The 13,968-nt window shown below is 44.7% G+C and overlaps 1 protein-coding gene across 1 annotated transcript in view; it reads left to right on the top strand.

Annotated features, from left to right (window-relative positions):
- Nucleotides 1-394: 394 nt before the first annotated feature.
- The window catches only part of basp1 (brain abundant, membrane attached signal protein 1), a 43,245-nt gene continuing 29,671 nt past the window's right edge, over nt 395-13,968 (top strand). Inside the window, exon 1 of the mRNA XM_037083052.1 lies at nt 395-813. The gene's annotated coding sequence lies outside the window, so the exon portion shown is untranslated. The remainder of the gene's footprint in view (nt 814-13,968) is intronic.

Genomic DNA, 13,968 nt, shown 5'->3' on the forward strand with positions numbered 1-13,968 from the left:
AGTAAATTCACTGATTTATTAGACATTTCAAGAAGAATCCTGGTGGTTTTGTTCACCTAACACGCAGACAGGTGGAGGAGTACTCTGGTTAATGTACTCGAGTAAAGAATAAAAGTGTATTGTGATGGTTTCAGTGAAGGTAATCAGTGTTGTTCCACCTGCGGGGCTGTCAGGTGTCTCATCAACAGGTGACTGCAGCCACACACACGGTGCGCAGCTACGGTGGCCGGCAGGGGGCGCGCAGAGGCAGCGGGGCCGCGGAGACACACGGAGGGAGGAGCCGTAAATCCTCTAAAACACGCGCACTGAAAATGTACATTACCGTCCAGCGCGCAGAACAAAATCTGAGCAATTGTTTAGTGATAACATAAATCCAGCGTGAAGACCGAACAGATACGAAGATGTGGATGAAGCGTTGGATTGTTGATGCTGCAGCCTCAGTGTGAGCTCTGAGACGTCATCAATATCACAGATCAATGATCGACGGCGGATTGTTGAAATATGACAGTGATCAATAACACTGAAACACCCGCGAACAGCCACACGATCAGAAACCCTGCAGGAAGTGTGACATCACATCAGGACTCACACAGTTAAACACAACAACAGGGACATTTTTGGATTGTGCATCAGCGGTCTGTGTGCGCGTGTGCGCTCGGGTGCGTGTGCGCGCAGGCGGAGGATCGCCGAGTGGAGCCGTACCGTGCAGCAGGCACAAGCCGCTGGGCGCGCAGGAGAAGCCGCAAAAAATACAGCAGCCGCTACTTGAAACTGCGAGGAGAGCAGAGGAGCGTCCGAACTTCAGTGTGCACGGTAAGAACCGAAACCCCGAACCCGCCCTGCTCCTTTCCTCACAGACTAACTGGCGCTTTGGACGCTTGTTGGTATTTTTTTTGTTTTTGAGATTTTTTTTTTTTTTTTTATTTCTCTCCACCACATCTCTTTTGTCTCTTTTCCTCCATCTCTCCATCTGGGGAGCGCACGCTGCTGGGCGCGAGACAAAAGATTTGGTTTGACGGAGGGACAGAAGAAGAAGAAGAAGAAGAAGAAGAAGAAGAAGAAGAAGAAGAAGAAGAAGAGCTGAGATCAATTTAATATTTTACTGAAACACATCATTTCTTCTTCTACCCTCCGCTTTTTTTCAGGCGAGAAAAAAAAAACGTTCACGAGCCACAAAAAGGGGTGTGTACAGTCTGGAGGCACACGCGCCTCAGCCGCGCGCGCGCGCGCACACACACACACACACACTGACACACACGTTCTCTTTTTTCACACTTTTATTGAAGGAAAATGCGCACGGGCGTCTTTTCTAGTTTATTGATCTCTCTCAAATTTGTTCATAATAACCTCTTTTCCTCACGCTGCCATGGCAACGCAGAGAGGCGCGCGTGTTCATTTATTTATCTTTACTTGTTTTTATTGGTTTGTGTTTGTTTCTTGATAATTTACAGCCAGTAAACAGTTGAACATCCAGAAATAAGAAGAGCACCTCCGCTGCTCGCCCCACCTCTTTGTCTGAGTGGAGGTGTGACACACACACACACACACACACACACACACACACACACACACACACACACTCAGCGTCTCTAACCAGATTATGTCATGATTCAGATGAATTATTGATCTCATATCTCCGTTTTATTGCACTGAGAAGAAGAAGAAGAAGAAGAAGAAGAAGAAGAAGAAGAAGAAGATGGATGGATGATGGAGGAGGGGGGGCGGGTTTGGGGAGCGCGTGTGGGGGGGTGATGGAGAATCGTACCTGAACCACACACACACACACACACACACACGCACGCACGCACGCACGCATCTTCCGTTACTGCTGCATCGATGTTGGATGTTATTCCTGCAGCGAGTCAAACTTTATCAGCCATCCTCTGTCGGTTAATTGCCCGGTCCTTTGTTTGCCGCGGCACGCATGCGCACTGGGAGTAGGGTGTGGATGGGAGAGATGCCACTTTGTATATCAATAGGATGGAGATGGAGGAGGAGGAGGAGGAGGGTGGTTCAATCCTCCGTCTGTTTAGTTAAAACATGATGATAGAAATAAAACGTTTTTAGTGGCAGTGTGTGTGTGTGTGTGTGTGTGTGTGTGTGCTAGACGGTGGTGTGTGTGTGTGTGTGTGTGTTCCCTCCAGTGGCTCAGACGTGAGTCTCTGCTGCTCGTCACTGTTCAGTGAATATTTTGGGTCTTGTGGAGATCTTTTGGTATTTTCTGTCCTTCCACAGATTCATCAACTGATGGATTATTCAGACAGATAATCAATGATGCAGATTTGCATTAGTTTAAGCACTGACTCCACATGCTGAGGTCGATAAGAAGTAATCCTCTTCTCCTGTAGATATCCTCCTGACAGTCACACAGCGGCCTGTTGTGTCTCTGCTGAAGCCAACGTTGAAATCCTGGTGGCTAACACGCATGACATCCAGTAAATATGTTTGAAATGCACCTTTAGGGTGATAAAATGTCTCCGTGGTGCAGCACAGTGAGTTCATGTGAGGGGTGCCGTGATCCCCTCGTCACTGAACATCTCATTTAGTCTGCTTTTTGTATTTTCCTGCCTTTTGGGATCACAGTATGGAGGTTTTCACAGGCAGTGACTCAGTTTCCTTGGCAACACCTGAGGGTTCGACTAATAGCTGGAAGAGTCGTTACATCCCCATCAGGTTCAGAGCTCCAGTCAGCAGGTCGGACCTGAGAGACGACTCAGCAGCAGCAGCAGCAGGAGATGATCCGCTCAGCTCACTGGACCTCCTCGCTAACGTCAAGCTAGCAGTGTTCAGTCCCTGACATCACGTACAGCTAGCTAACTAAGAAGCTGTGACATTGATCCTGAAAATCAATATGAAGGAACCCTAAAACCCTGGAGGAGGAGCAGGTTGAAGAAAATCTCAAATTACTGTAATTAAGCCATTTTTTTGGCACGTGTAATTTTTCAAGTCTGTAATTTTACTCGTACTTGATCGTAGTTACTTGTAGAATCATAACTGAGGGACTGAGTCAAAGGAGGATGAAGTGAAGGATCAATATCAAGGCTGTTCATAAATTATTCAAACTAAAAGAACGTGGAGGTGTCTGCAGCCAGAAGTTCAGTCGTTATTATGTCAGGAGTTAATAGTCACCCATCAGCCAATCACAATCAAGTATTGACCGGCGGTATGAACACATATTGATAATGACCAACAGTGCATGAAAAGTAACTACGTATTACTCACGTACTCTAATTTTAAGTATGAACAGTACGTCTGCAGTGAGGCGGTGCTCAGTTATGACTTGTACACAATAATGTGAACACATGTCAGAGGTGCGTATGGAGGCCTCTGATTGGCTCATGCATGGCCACATGACTGTGATGCTCAGTCCCACCTGGAGGCCTTCATCATCTGTCTTTACCTTCTGTTCCATGTTTCCAGCGCTCTGCTGGCAGCTGTTTATTCATCCAGTAACAACCTCTCCTGTAAGGCTCTATAGATACGTGGTGAATGTGTTCGCTGCGTCTCCGTCAGAGCCGCCGCGTTGTAAGATCGCCATGGTGACCGCTGGACCGTAGTAACGAGTCCGGTCTGATTGGCTCACATAAATCCAGCTCTGAGTCGACTCATTCATCCTGCTGGACAGAAACAAACAGCAACCTGATGAGAAGTTACAACGGTGACTCATCCGTTACCGCTGCTGTCAAGGTGTGTGTGTGTGTGTGTGTGTAAGTGAGGAGACATAACAACGATGCTCCCTCGCCCTCTGTCTCTCTCTGCATCACGTATACTGTCTGACACACAGACACAACATATGGCCAAAAGTATGTGGACGGGTATTTACAGGCATCAGGACAGACACGTCCACATACTTTTGTCAGACAGGAGAAAAGGGCGGGTGAGGTGTCATGTCATACCTCCTCTCTCCTCTCGGGGACTCAGGACGTCCCCTCTTTGTCTGTTTTTGTAGTTTCCCTCCTTCGTCAGGGTGCCAAAGATTAAACAAACAGACTGATCTCTCTGGTCGAGGCTCCAGTGAGTCATGTGATCAACGGGATCACTTTCATACGACGCGGCGTCCGTCCTAATTAAATCATCGGCCTGCGTGTGATGCAGACGGAGGCTCGTTAACTTACAGTGGAGAAGATGAAGCAGGACAATGGGAGGCTGCAGCTGCTATTATAAGTGTGTGTGTGTGTGTGTGTGTGTGTGTGTGTGTGGAGGAAGGCGGGGAATGGGTGCAGCGGCAGGTTGAGTCACCACTGCTGCTACTACTCTCATTATTGCTGAAAAAAAGGACATTTTGACACAACGGGGTCGATTTTTGTCCAACAAGTTCATAAAAAATGAAAGAAAAACATAATCTGCCAATATCTGCGTTCAGAATAGAAAATCAGAATATGATGTTTTTCGACACACAGAAAGTCGTTCTGCCTGCTGTGAAGCGTCTCATCCAGCCGAAATATAACAGAAGAAGAAGTTTTTTTCTCCACCTGTTCTGTCAGTACACTTGACGTTCATGTTTATAACTAACGTTGTGATGTTAGCGTTAGCTGTCAAGACTGAAATGACCAGTTCAAACCTCACAAGTCAGGATCGCAAACCGTCACTCTCTCGTTAGATCATCCATGAATTCTGTCTGCGTCAGTTTGACTCGCAGCCTTGTAACGTCAGCGGGCTGAGCTCAAACTTCTCTAAATGTTCTGGTGGATTCTGGCTTCGTTGTTTGGATCCTTCCAACCCTCAGTTATGTTCCGATTCATCGATCTTTCTCTCTGTTCAGACCTCCAACAAAGCAGCTGCGTTGTTTTGCTCCTGCCATTTTTGTCCCTCGTCACCTCCCGTTTGATGCTCCGCCCACGAGAGGCGAACACGAGCAGAAAGAATAGATTTCTTCCGACCAGAGAGAAATGATAGAAATAAGCGTTAACATAGTTAATATATTCCTGTTGATCAGAACATCAGCACTCTGATTGATCTGATTGAGAATTGATTCAGATCAGGCCAGATCGATCACTCTCCTCTGACTGATGATTCTGATTATTCCGTGTAATTGCAGCTAACGAGGCAGAGTTACTTTCACTGTTGTTCTCACAATGAGCTGCACATTTAGTTTTGTGGGGTTGGGTTGGCTCAGAGTTCTGCTGTTTGGACCGAGCGGGTCGGGCAGTGAGCGTGTTGGACTGGCGCCACGGTTAGCAGCCGATTGTTTTGTGCCAGAACACGTTTCACACTTGTAGCTGCTGAACTGGTGGCTGCTGAGGCCGAGCATGAGTCAGAGGTGACGGTCCACTTAGTGCCGGTCAGTGCGGCGCGCTGGTCTGTCGGGAATGAGGAAGTTGGCTGTTTCCGCCTCAGTGAGTATGAAATGACTCTGAACTGGTTTCTAAAGTTGATTTGCGTGCTGTTGGTCCTGAAGTGGAGTCGCGGTGCAGCCGAGGGGTTAAGGGAAGATGGTTTCCCAACAACATGGTGGCCGGCTGCTGCTCACAGTTTATATCTGGATGTCTGTTTATAGACGCTTTAATGAGAAGCAGAGCGTCATAGTTACAGTATGTCTCACTGAGGTCATGTCCTCTGTTTGTTCTGTGGTAAGTGGTGGTTTGGTGACCTGGGGGAGATCAGAGTAGAACATTACACAAGGCCGAATCCTTTTTTAAAAATTATTTTTAGATTCAATGCCTGTAAATATGACTCCCTGTTGTCTGTATTATCTACAGATATGTGCCAGTAAAAGCTGTTTATAGAGAGTTTTGCTGTCTGGTAAATGCTGCATCTGTGTTTTTCTGAATTACAAGTCCACAAATTAAAGTCTGTTCACCTTCACTGTATTAGGATCTGGTTGGATATTTTGCAGAAGATCTACAATAATTGACTCTTGAGATTGATGTTGTGAAAGAAGTGTTTTGTAGCTTCTAATTCATGAAGCTTTAGTTCAATTTATATACACTTTTCTTCATTTTACAGGCTCTGCGTTCTCATAAACCTCATTTACTGACGTGTAAAACAACAGTTCAGAACATCTAGCGGTGATATTATTCTCAGGAAACTAAAGACAGAAGAAAACTTGTGCTTACTTTCATCACGCGAACACAAACGCGACCCCGATGGAATAATTCTGCTGCTCCGTGTAAGTTTAATGTGTGAATAAGCAGCTGGTAGTGACGTCTGGCTGTATCTGTGTTCGTGTTTTGCAGCCCCCTAGTGGCCAAAAATAGACTGATGCAGCTTTAAAGACGCTGTTTCATTTCATTCTTCTCTCTCACATCCATAAATCTCCTCACAGTTCATGTTTTCAAGCATCAACGGTGAGCTGGGAACACATTTTTGGATTTGGAGTCAATTTCAACCAAATCTGTAGCTTTGATTAAAGGCAGAAGCAGAATCAGATATTTCATCTGCAGAACACGAGCTGACAGCAGCTCAACGTAAACACTGACAAGATTTTACAAATGCTAAACTCGTGTCTTTGACCCGAGGGTGTTCTGAAGAGCCTCGCAGTCGTTTTTTTCTTCCAAAAGTGCAAGAAAAGGAAAAGTGGAAGTGGCGTCCGGCCCCTCCTCGTGTCCCCGCTCGCTCCGGTCCCTCCGGAGGTTTGACGGCAGTGCAACATGTCCTCGTCCTCGGCAGCTCTTTCACCATGAGCGCCATCTGTCACATCGCGCCTCGTCTTCCAGGAAATTACAGCTCAAACCGAAAGCGACAGCGTTATCTGATATGTTCCCCGGCCGGGCGGGAATGAACTCAGCAATCTCAGCTCGCTCTCTGCTGAATCCCAAAATCCACTCGCTCACTCAGGCGTCCTGGTGGATTTGAACATCGTTCGACGAGGGCAGATAAACGGACAATCCGACTGTATTTCTCCCGCCGACCTGTCCTCTTATCTGTGGAGGAGACAGATCTCATCCTAACAGCAGAGCAGACTGATAAGAGTTTGATGGTTGTGAGATTTTAATAGGCAAACAGCTTCATTTCAGATGAGATAGAAAACCGGCACCTGTTACTGCAGAGTAATCACTGAGAGAGAGCAGCAGAATAATGGAGCGCTGTGACGGCTGTATTAACACCTGAGTTCACAGAACCGGGACATCTTACACAGATATCACTTGGTGGTTTTGTGAACTAATGACTCTTGGTTCTGAAGGACAGTGAGTTTCTCTCTCCGTCTCTCGTTTGTACCCAACGAGAACAGAACAGAACAGTAAATCTTGAGAAAACCATACTTGGCATTCCAGTCTCATGGTTTCAAGAGCCTCCACTTCAGCGGACGCATTTCTGTGACTGTACGCAAGAGTCAATTATTAACTGCTGGAATTTCCTGGTGCAAACACGCAGTGTGAATTATAGATCAGCGTGAACCTCCATAAAGAGTTCACAGTCATATCTGCTGCTGCTGAACATATCTTTCATCAGTGAGGTGGGCAGCAGCCATCTTGTTACTGCCCAGCAGTGCATGACGACCTCCGACACACGGCCCACACTTCAGACTGAGCTGCTGGTTGTGCAGAATGATTCTGATTATGCTCTTAATCTTCCTGTTTCCTCATAGTGTTGTTCAGCCAGTCCGCCATTTTGCCTCAGACAGAAATAGCTCGAAAACCGTTGACTGGACGACAGCCCAGTCTCATGACGAAGTGTGTAACAGACCCTTTAGTGACGGTGTGGGTGTGACGGTGTGTACACCAAAAGTATACACCTGTATGAAGGTGTACCAGCAGGGGGCGATAATGACGGATGTAAAGGACAAATGTGGTATAAACAGCCAGAAGGGTGGAAGTCGTTTTTAATTGTTGGTCAGGTCGGTCGCCACCCCAAAGCCATTTTGACGAGTTGGAAAAGAGACTAAAAAATCTCACAAAGTGGACCGTTAAGGGAGCAGCTAGTTTAGGTAAAAGCATAATCTTTAACCGATTCCGACCAAGAAGTGGTGATTGATTCAAGGAAGCTGCGTGCTAGTGCGTCAGTCACACGATCGGGCGTGACACCAGGTCCTGGATCGACTGACATTCTGACCAGATATCATGATCAGTGCTAATTAGCGACGGTTAGCATGCAAACTAAAAATGCCAAACATTGTAAACATTTGAAATCAGGTCAGAAGTTAGACTTCACAAGGGAAGAAGCTCCTCCCATCACCACCCGACTGAACGGAGGACATTTTGTGGCCACTTGGCGGCAGCAGACACCAGCTGTGAATGCAACACTAACATATCATCACATCACGCTAACTGCTTCACTGTATTCACAGCTGTTCTCTAACTGCTCAACACGTAGTGAACAGTGGGATTTTAGAGCCTCTTCATTTTAAACAGCTGCATGCTGTGGTCAAATACGACACTTGTAGAGCAGCAGGAGTGAACGGACCACCGAACAATGATCTGACACTCACTGTGTGTCTGTGCAGTGTAATATATTGTACTGTATTTACCATTTTCACTTGATAAAGTGCATTTCACTCAAATTAGAGGACATTCGGATGCATTTAAAGGCACCGTGCAGCTGAGAGCTGAGAACAATGTTCTCATATAAACACTGTAATAGACAGAACAGGTTTCATAGGAGCAGGTCCAGTTATGGTGCAGATAAAGCAGGAGGAACTGGAGAAATAACATTATTCTATTCAGCAGTCACAGGGAACATGTTGGAGCCCCGCAGCCTTCAGCCTCCATCAGCGTCTTCCGTCCTCCTCCCTGTCTTTCCCTTTAGCAGTAATTCTTTAAGGACCGCCGAGTCTGGAAAACAGTACCGGCGCTGCTCCGAACGTGAATCTTAAACAGTCCAGAGACGGAGTGCGAGAGTAATGAGACGGTACAACAGAGTTTAGACTCGTAGGTGCTCGGCCTCGCCGCGTTTGTGTTGCAGTCCCAGTTCTGTCAGCTCCCATCAGCGAGACACAAACTGACGACGAGAAGAAAATTACAGGAATATCTCTCACCGGGTACTTTTCTTATTTTATTTTTCTCTCAAGTGCGCAATGCGATCAAGGGCTTGTCTAAAACACTGTGTGTGTCACATCAGACTGTGAGGAGGTGGATATGTGTGGTTTTTAACACGTAAGCTAACAGTGAGGCGCTGATGGTGTTTGATTATTCAGTATCTGCCTGCTAATTCATTTAATTAATTTGTCTTTCAGTTATTTGAAAGATTAAGATTCAATTATCCAATGAACAATAATGCTGAAACATATTCTCTTGTTGTACTAATTGGAAACTCATTCACTGGATCGTCTTATTTCTTGAATTATTAAATTATTATTGAAATATATAAAATACTGCACCATCCAGAGGCCTTAAAAGCAGAACTATCATTCATTAGGATTTGCAACTATACATTTCTTTTGTATATTTGAATAGAAATGATGAAATATATATAATATAAAAAGTGATTTCTCCCTTTTAAACTGCATTTTGTGCGATCTGGCGCCCCTCACAGTTTCTGAATGCAGCACCACTCTGGTAAAAACAGTTTGTCAGATATAACATCCGCGCTAACTACGAACAAAAATCATGAAGTTATGTTTTTAAATCTTTAGTTTGCTTTTAACGTTTACCCAAATTTTGATTGGGTGAATGACATGTTGTTTGCATACAACTATAAGAAAAATCTGAATATTTTATTCAACAAGCTTGGTGTCATTTAAATGGCTGGATGGCTCCTTTTGCTACATCACAGCTGATACCAGACAGACCAATTAGAGGCCGTCTAGACTCTGTGCCCTGCGTCCTCAGTGAGAGCAGTGTGCCTGCGTGGTGCTGGGTGATGTGTTTCTTGGCTCTCACCCCCCTGTGGCTCTTTTTTTGGGGTTAGCTGGAGTTTAGAGCCGACTTTGTCCCGTCTCGTCGTCTGGTCTGCCACCCAGCCTCGCTGACTGCAGGGCTGCCCTCTTTCTCTCTCTCTCGCTTACTGTCTGGCTGTTGTGGCTGTGGACAGCGGACGACCGCCACGTCCAATTTCGCTCCACCGGCGTCTGGCCGCGAGCTGCCAACGCGCCTGTGACAGGGGTCATTTAGATCCAACGCCGAGAGGGCCGGTTTATCCAAGCCAGACAGTCAGACAGACAAACGAAGGAAAACAAGGCCGGGGTGGATGTCTGAGTCTGATGTGTTTGTAGGAAACAGATGCAGTTGCGTTGTTAGATCTCAGCCTGAAGCCACTTTTTACTGCTGCGTCTGTGGATTTGAAGCAGAGTCCTGTTTTTCTGGTGCCATTTTAAGGTCACAGCGACAGTTTTCTTTCCTTCAGTTTGAGCTCTGGTGGAAACCAGCGAGGAGGTTGTAAACTAAAGTCACATGACTCACGTATGGCTCATTTGTTAGACACTTCTGCGACCTGTCGTCCCTCCAGGCTGCAGGAAAGGAAGCAGAGGAAGTTCTTCTCTTGTGTTTACACTTCAGTAGAATCAAGTGGTTGTTTCCTGTTAAATTAAATGAAAGTCTGATCTTTGCTGTCAATTTTAAAAATGTGTGATATTCATTTGTGATCAACAGAAACAAGGCGTCATCATCTATAATTAGGGCAAACTAAAGCTGCTATGACACGAGACAGGGCGTATCAACATATTACTGTCAGACTCAGTCTGGACATGTGGAAAAGGCAGAGGGTGAATTAACACAACAGAAAGAGGAAACCAATTAATTCTTGAAAGCATCATAAAAGTCAGATAATCTGGGAAACAACAATGAAACACCACAATGCATGTTTGAGGAAACTGTGCTGATGGTGTAGTCAGGTTCAGGCACAAACAACAGTTGTTTATTGTACGGAAAAGATTAAGATTCATTAATTAAAATGTTAATACTGAAATATTGAAACACAGTCTTGAACGGTGGTTACTGGCAGGGCAGCCTTCCCGCCCAGGTGGCACATAAAATAACCAACTTCCTGAGGAATCCAGAGCTCCATCAGACTCAAATAAGGATTTCTTCTGTCCTTTAAGGTTTATGACTCAAATGTGTGAGGATATTTGCTGCAGCGACATTACATCAGACATGGAAATGTTTAAATCCCTGAAGGCTGCCTCGTTAATCAAAAAAGCACTTTGTTAAAGAAAACAGTCTGTATGAAAGGACTTAATATGAAGGTTGCTCAGCTATTAGCCTTCCCTGTCCTCAGCCTCACCTGCCCCTGTCGGACTGGGAACCATATCTTTGGGTTTGAAGTACTGAGAGTTGTTTTTGTCTCACCTGGCACGACCAACTGACCAACAGCTTCAACCATATTAAACATGCTGGCAAAAGAAACTGAAGGGCTGATTCTCTCTATGGGGGAAGTGCAAAACGTAGAGCAGTGCTACAATTCATATTTGCTCCGTGTGGGCAGCAGCAGCAGCAGTTTTTTAACAATAATCCTGTGCTTCACTGCCTCCTTTAGAAGAAAACGTCTGGGGGAACCTTTTCCTCCCATCATGCGTCAGATTTATGGAAAGATATTAAAGATGATTCCAGCGACGGCGCGTTATGCTTTCCTGTGCACTCGGATCCAGCCGGTAAAGCGGATCATAAACATCACAGAAAAAAAGTCCCCAGAAAGCAGTCAGGAGTTATTACCTCCGTCTGTGGGCTCAGAGGCAGGAGGGCACAGCGTTGACAAGGTTTTTATAAGAGACAGCTTGTTTCCTCAGTTCTGACTGACTGAGTCACATCTCAAGTGTTGTTAAAACTCCCAAACAGACATAAAAACTCTGACCAACACGTAAATATTGAAGGCAGGGTTGACTTTTTATCATTTCATCAGTAAAAACCGTGAAAAGCTGAACTCATAATTACATAACTAGAATTATGAACACCAGACCATCACGGAGAGGAGTGACAAGTGTTCAGGCTGCCATGTTAGAATCAGTTTTCATGGCACAAAACAGGAACCTGTCTCAGTTGTGCATGCATATAAAAGCAGAAAGGGTTTAAAATTATCTTGGTTTGTGGTCCTGGCTGCTAAAAATGATTTTATACATAAGATATCTACTCTGGATCAACGAGAGGAAGCTTAGCCTGAAGTCACTTCCTGTTTGCGATTTAGAGCGCTTTGACTTTTCCTTTTTGTTCAACATCACTATCAAACTGTCAAACTAGGCGATGCTGATCAAATATTAATCAAGATTCCCTTATTGCATCACCTGTTTCTCCTCGCAAATGTTTCCAGAACTTTGGCCGCCATTTCTGTCCTGCTTGAAAACAGACCAAGCATCACCGACGTGAGGTTTGTTTGAGGGGTTTGTTATTTTGTTTAAATAAAAAAGTATGACTTTAATCTCAAGGACAGTCTCCCTCCCTAAATACAAATACAAGAAATGTTCTTTTTCCAGAAATAGAGCAGTCAAGATGTTATTCACTGTATCATATTATCAGTCTCAGGCTGCAACATGAACCTTTTCTCTGTACGTGGAAAACGACTGCTGCCTAAAAACTGAGAAGCTCATGTAAAAACTAATGATTGGCATGTAGAGGAATGTGCACAATTTGCAGTTAATGAGCTAAAACATGCAAAACAACTGATAGTCATTTAAAACCCATTTCCCATCAGAATTCCTCCCTCTATTCCCAGAACCTTCTAAGAAAATGTCACTTGGCTCCGGTCCGTTCTGAGAAACCCGCTCTGCTCACCAGTGCAGCCCTGCAGAGATATTGATTGATGTTGGACTGTGTCTGGCTCGGGGTGGAAGCTCGGGGGCCTCGGGGATCAGTGCAGACAGATGGAAAGGAGGATGGTGTGGGACACTGGGATGGCAGAGCTGCTAGTGGTGGGCTTAAAGCTGCAGTGCTATTGATTGACATCAGAGATAGAAGCCCTCCGAAGCCGAGCTGACAGCGAGACAAAGAGAAAAGAAGAATTCTGCTCCGAAAAACAATCCCCGGGTGGTTTTGGTAGCCAATTGGAGCCTCTATCTCCATGTGATACCAGCAGATATCTACCTCTATAATATCTGTGGCGCTCACTGGACGGTGCTTCAGGAAACAGAAGATAAGCAGTAATTAGACCCATCCTTGCTCCCACATCTTACTGTATCACAGAAATAAACGATGTTCTCTTTTCTTTTAACACTTTGGTCATTTCAAGGTTAAAGTAACACTGGGCAGTCGCTGTGTTGCTGTTCTGCAGCAGTATATTTAGTGATAAAGTTACTAAATCCTCACGATGCAAACTGTCAGGCAGCTGACAGTGACATCGACCGAAACGCACAGATGGTTTGTCGTACAAGTACACGTGGGAAATGTAGTTCACAGTCGCACTGCAGTCGCTCTTGTTGATTTCATGTAACAAACTCAATCAGGAAATCAAAAGAATGGAAATGCAGAAGTAAAAAAAAAGGGGGGAAGGAAATGTTACACTGGTATGTTTGCAAGTGAGCTGTTGTCAGAGGGATGTAAGATGTTAATGTGATTACCTCTTTTGGGAACGCAGGCTGAACACACACAACACAAATCTCAAACCAATCAGGAGCTACTCTGACATCAATTAACTCCAGCCCACAGAGCCCAGAGCGCCACAGATACACCCCGATGAAACATTTCCATTTTTGTTGATTATTGCAGCTGTGAAGGCTCCAAATCATCTGATTGAAGTTTTACATTTTATCGTTCAATTAAGCAAAAATTGTAGCTACGTTGACATTCAAGGTGCAACACGTAAGAAGCTGGTTAGCATGCTAACGTCAGTGTATCTCTGCAACACAGTACATTGATGTTTTTGACATAACTTAAAATCTGCTCATTTTTAGTTACTTTTTAAATGTTCAAAACCAACATTCTTACATATTGCACCTTTAATTACATTTTCAAAAAAAAATAAAAAATAAAAAAATAATTTTTACATGTTTTGTGTATTACGTGTGTAAAAACATGTAAAAGTTGATGATGATGAAAAATGATGAAAATGATGCAAAACAAAATCATCACATACTTCCAACATTTCTTACATATTTTGAATTGCGTTATATCCTGTCAGCCTGATACTGATAAGCCCTTTATCTAAATAATATTGTGTACTGTGGCT

The sequence above is a fragment of the Acanthopagrus latus genome, chromosome 21 (assembly GCF_904848185.1).
Source record: "Acanthopagrus latus isolate v.2019 chromosome 21, fAcaLat1.1, whole genome shotgun sequence".
NCBI lineage: Eukaryota > Metazoa > Chordata > Actinopteri > Spariformes > Sparidae > Acanthopagrus > Acanthopagrus latus.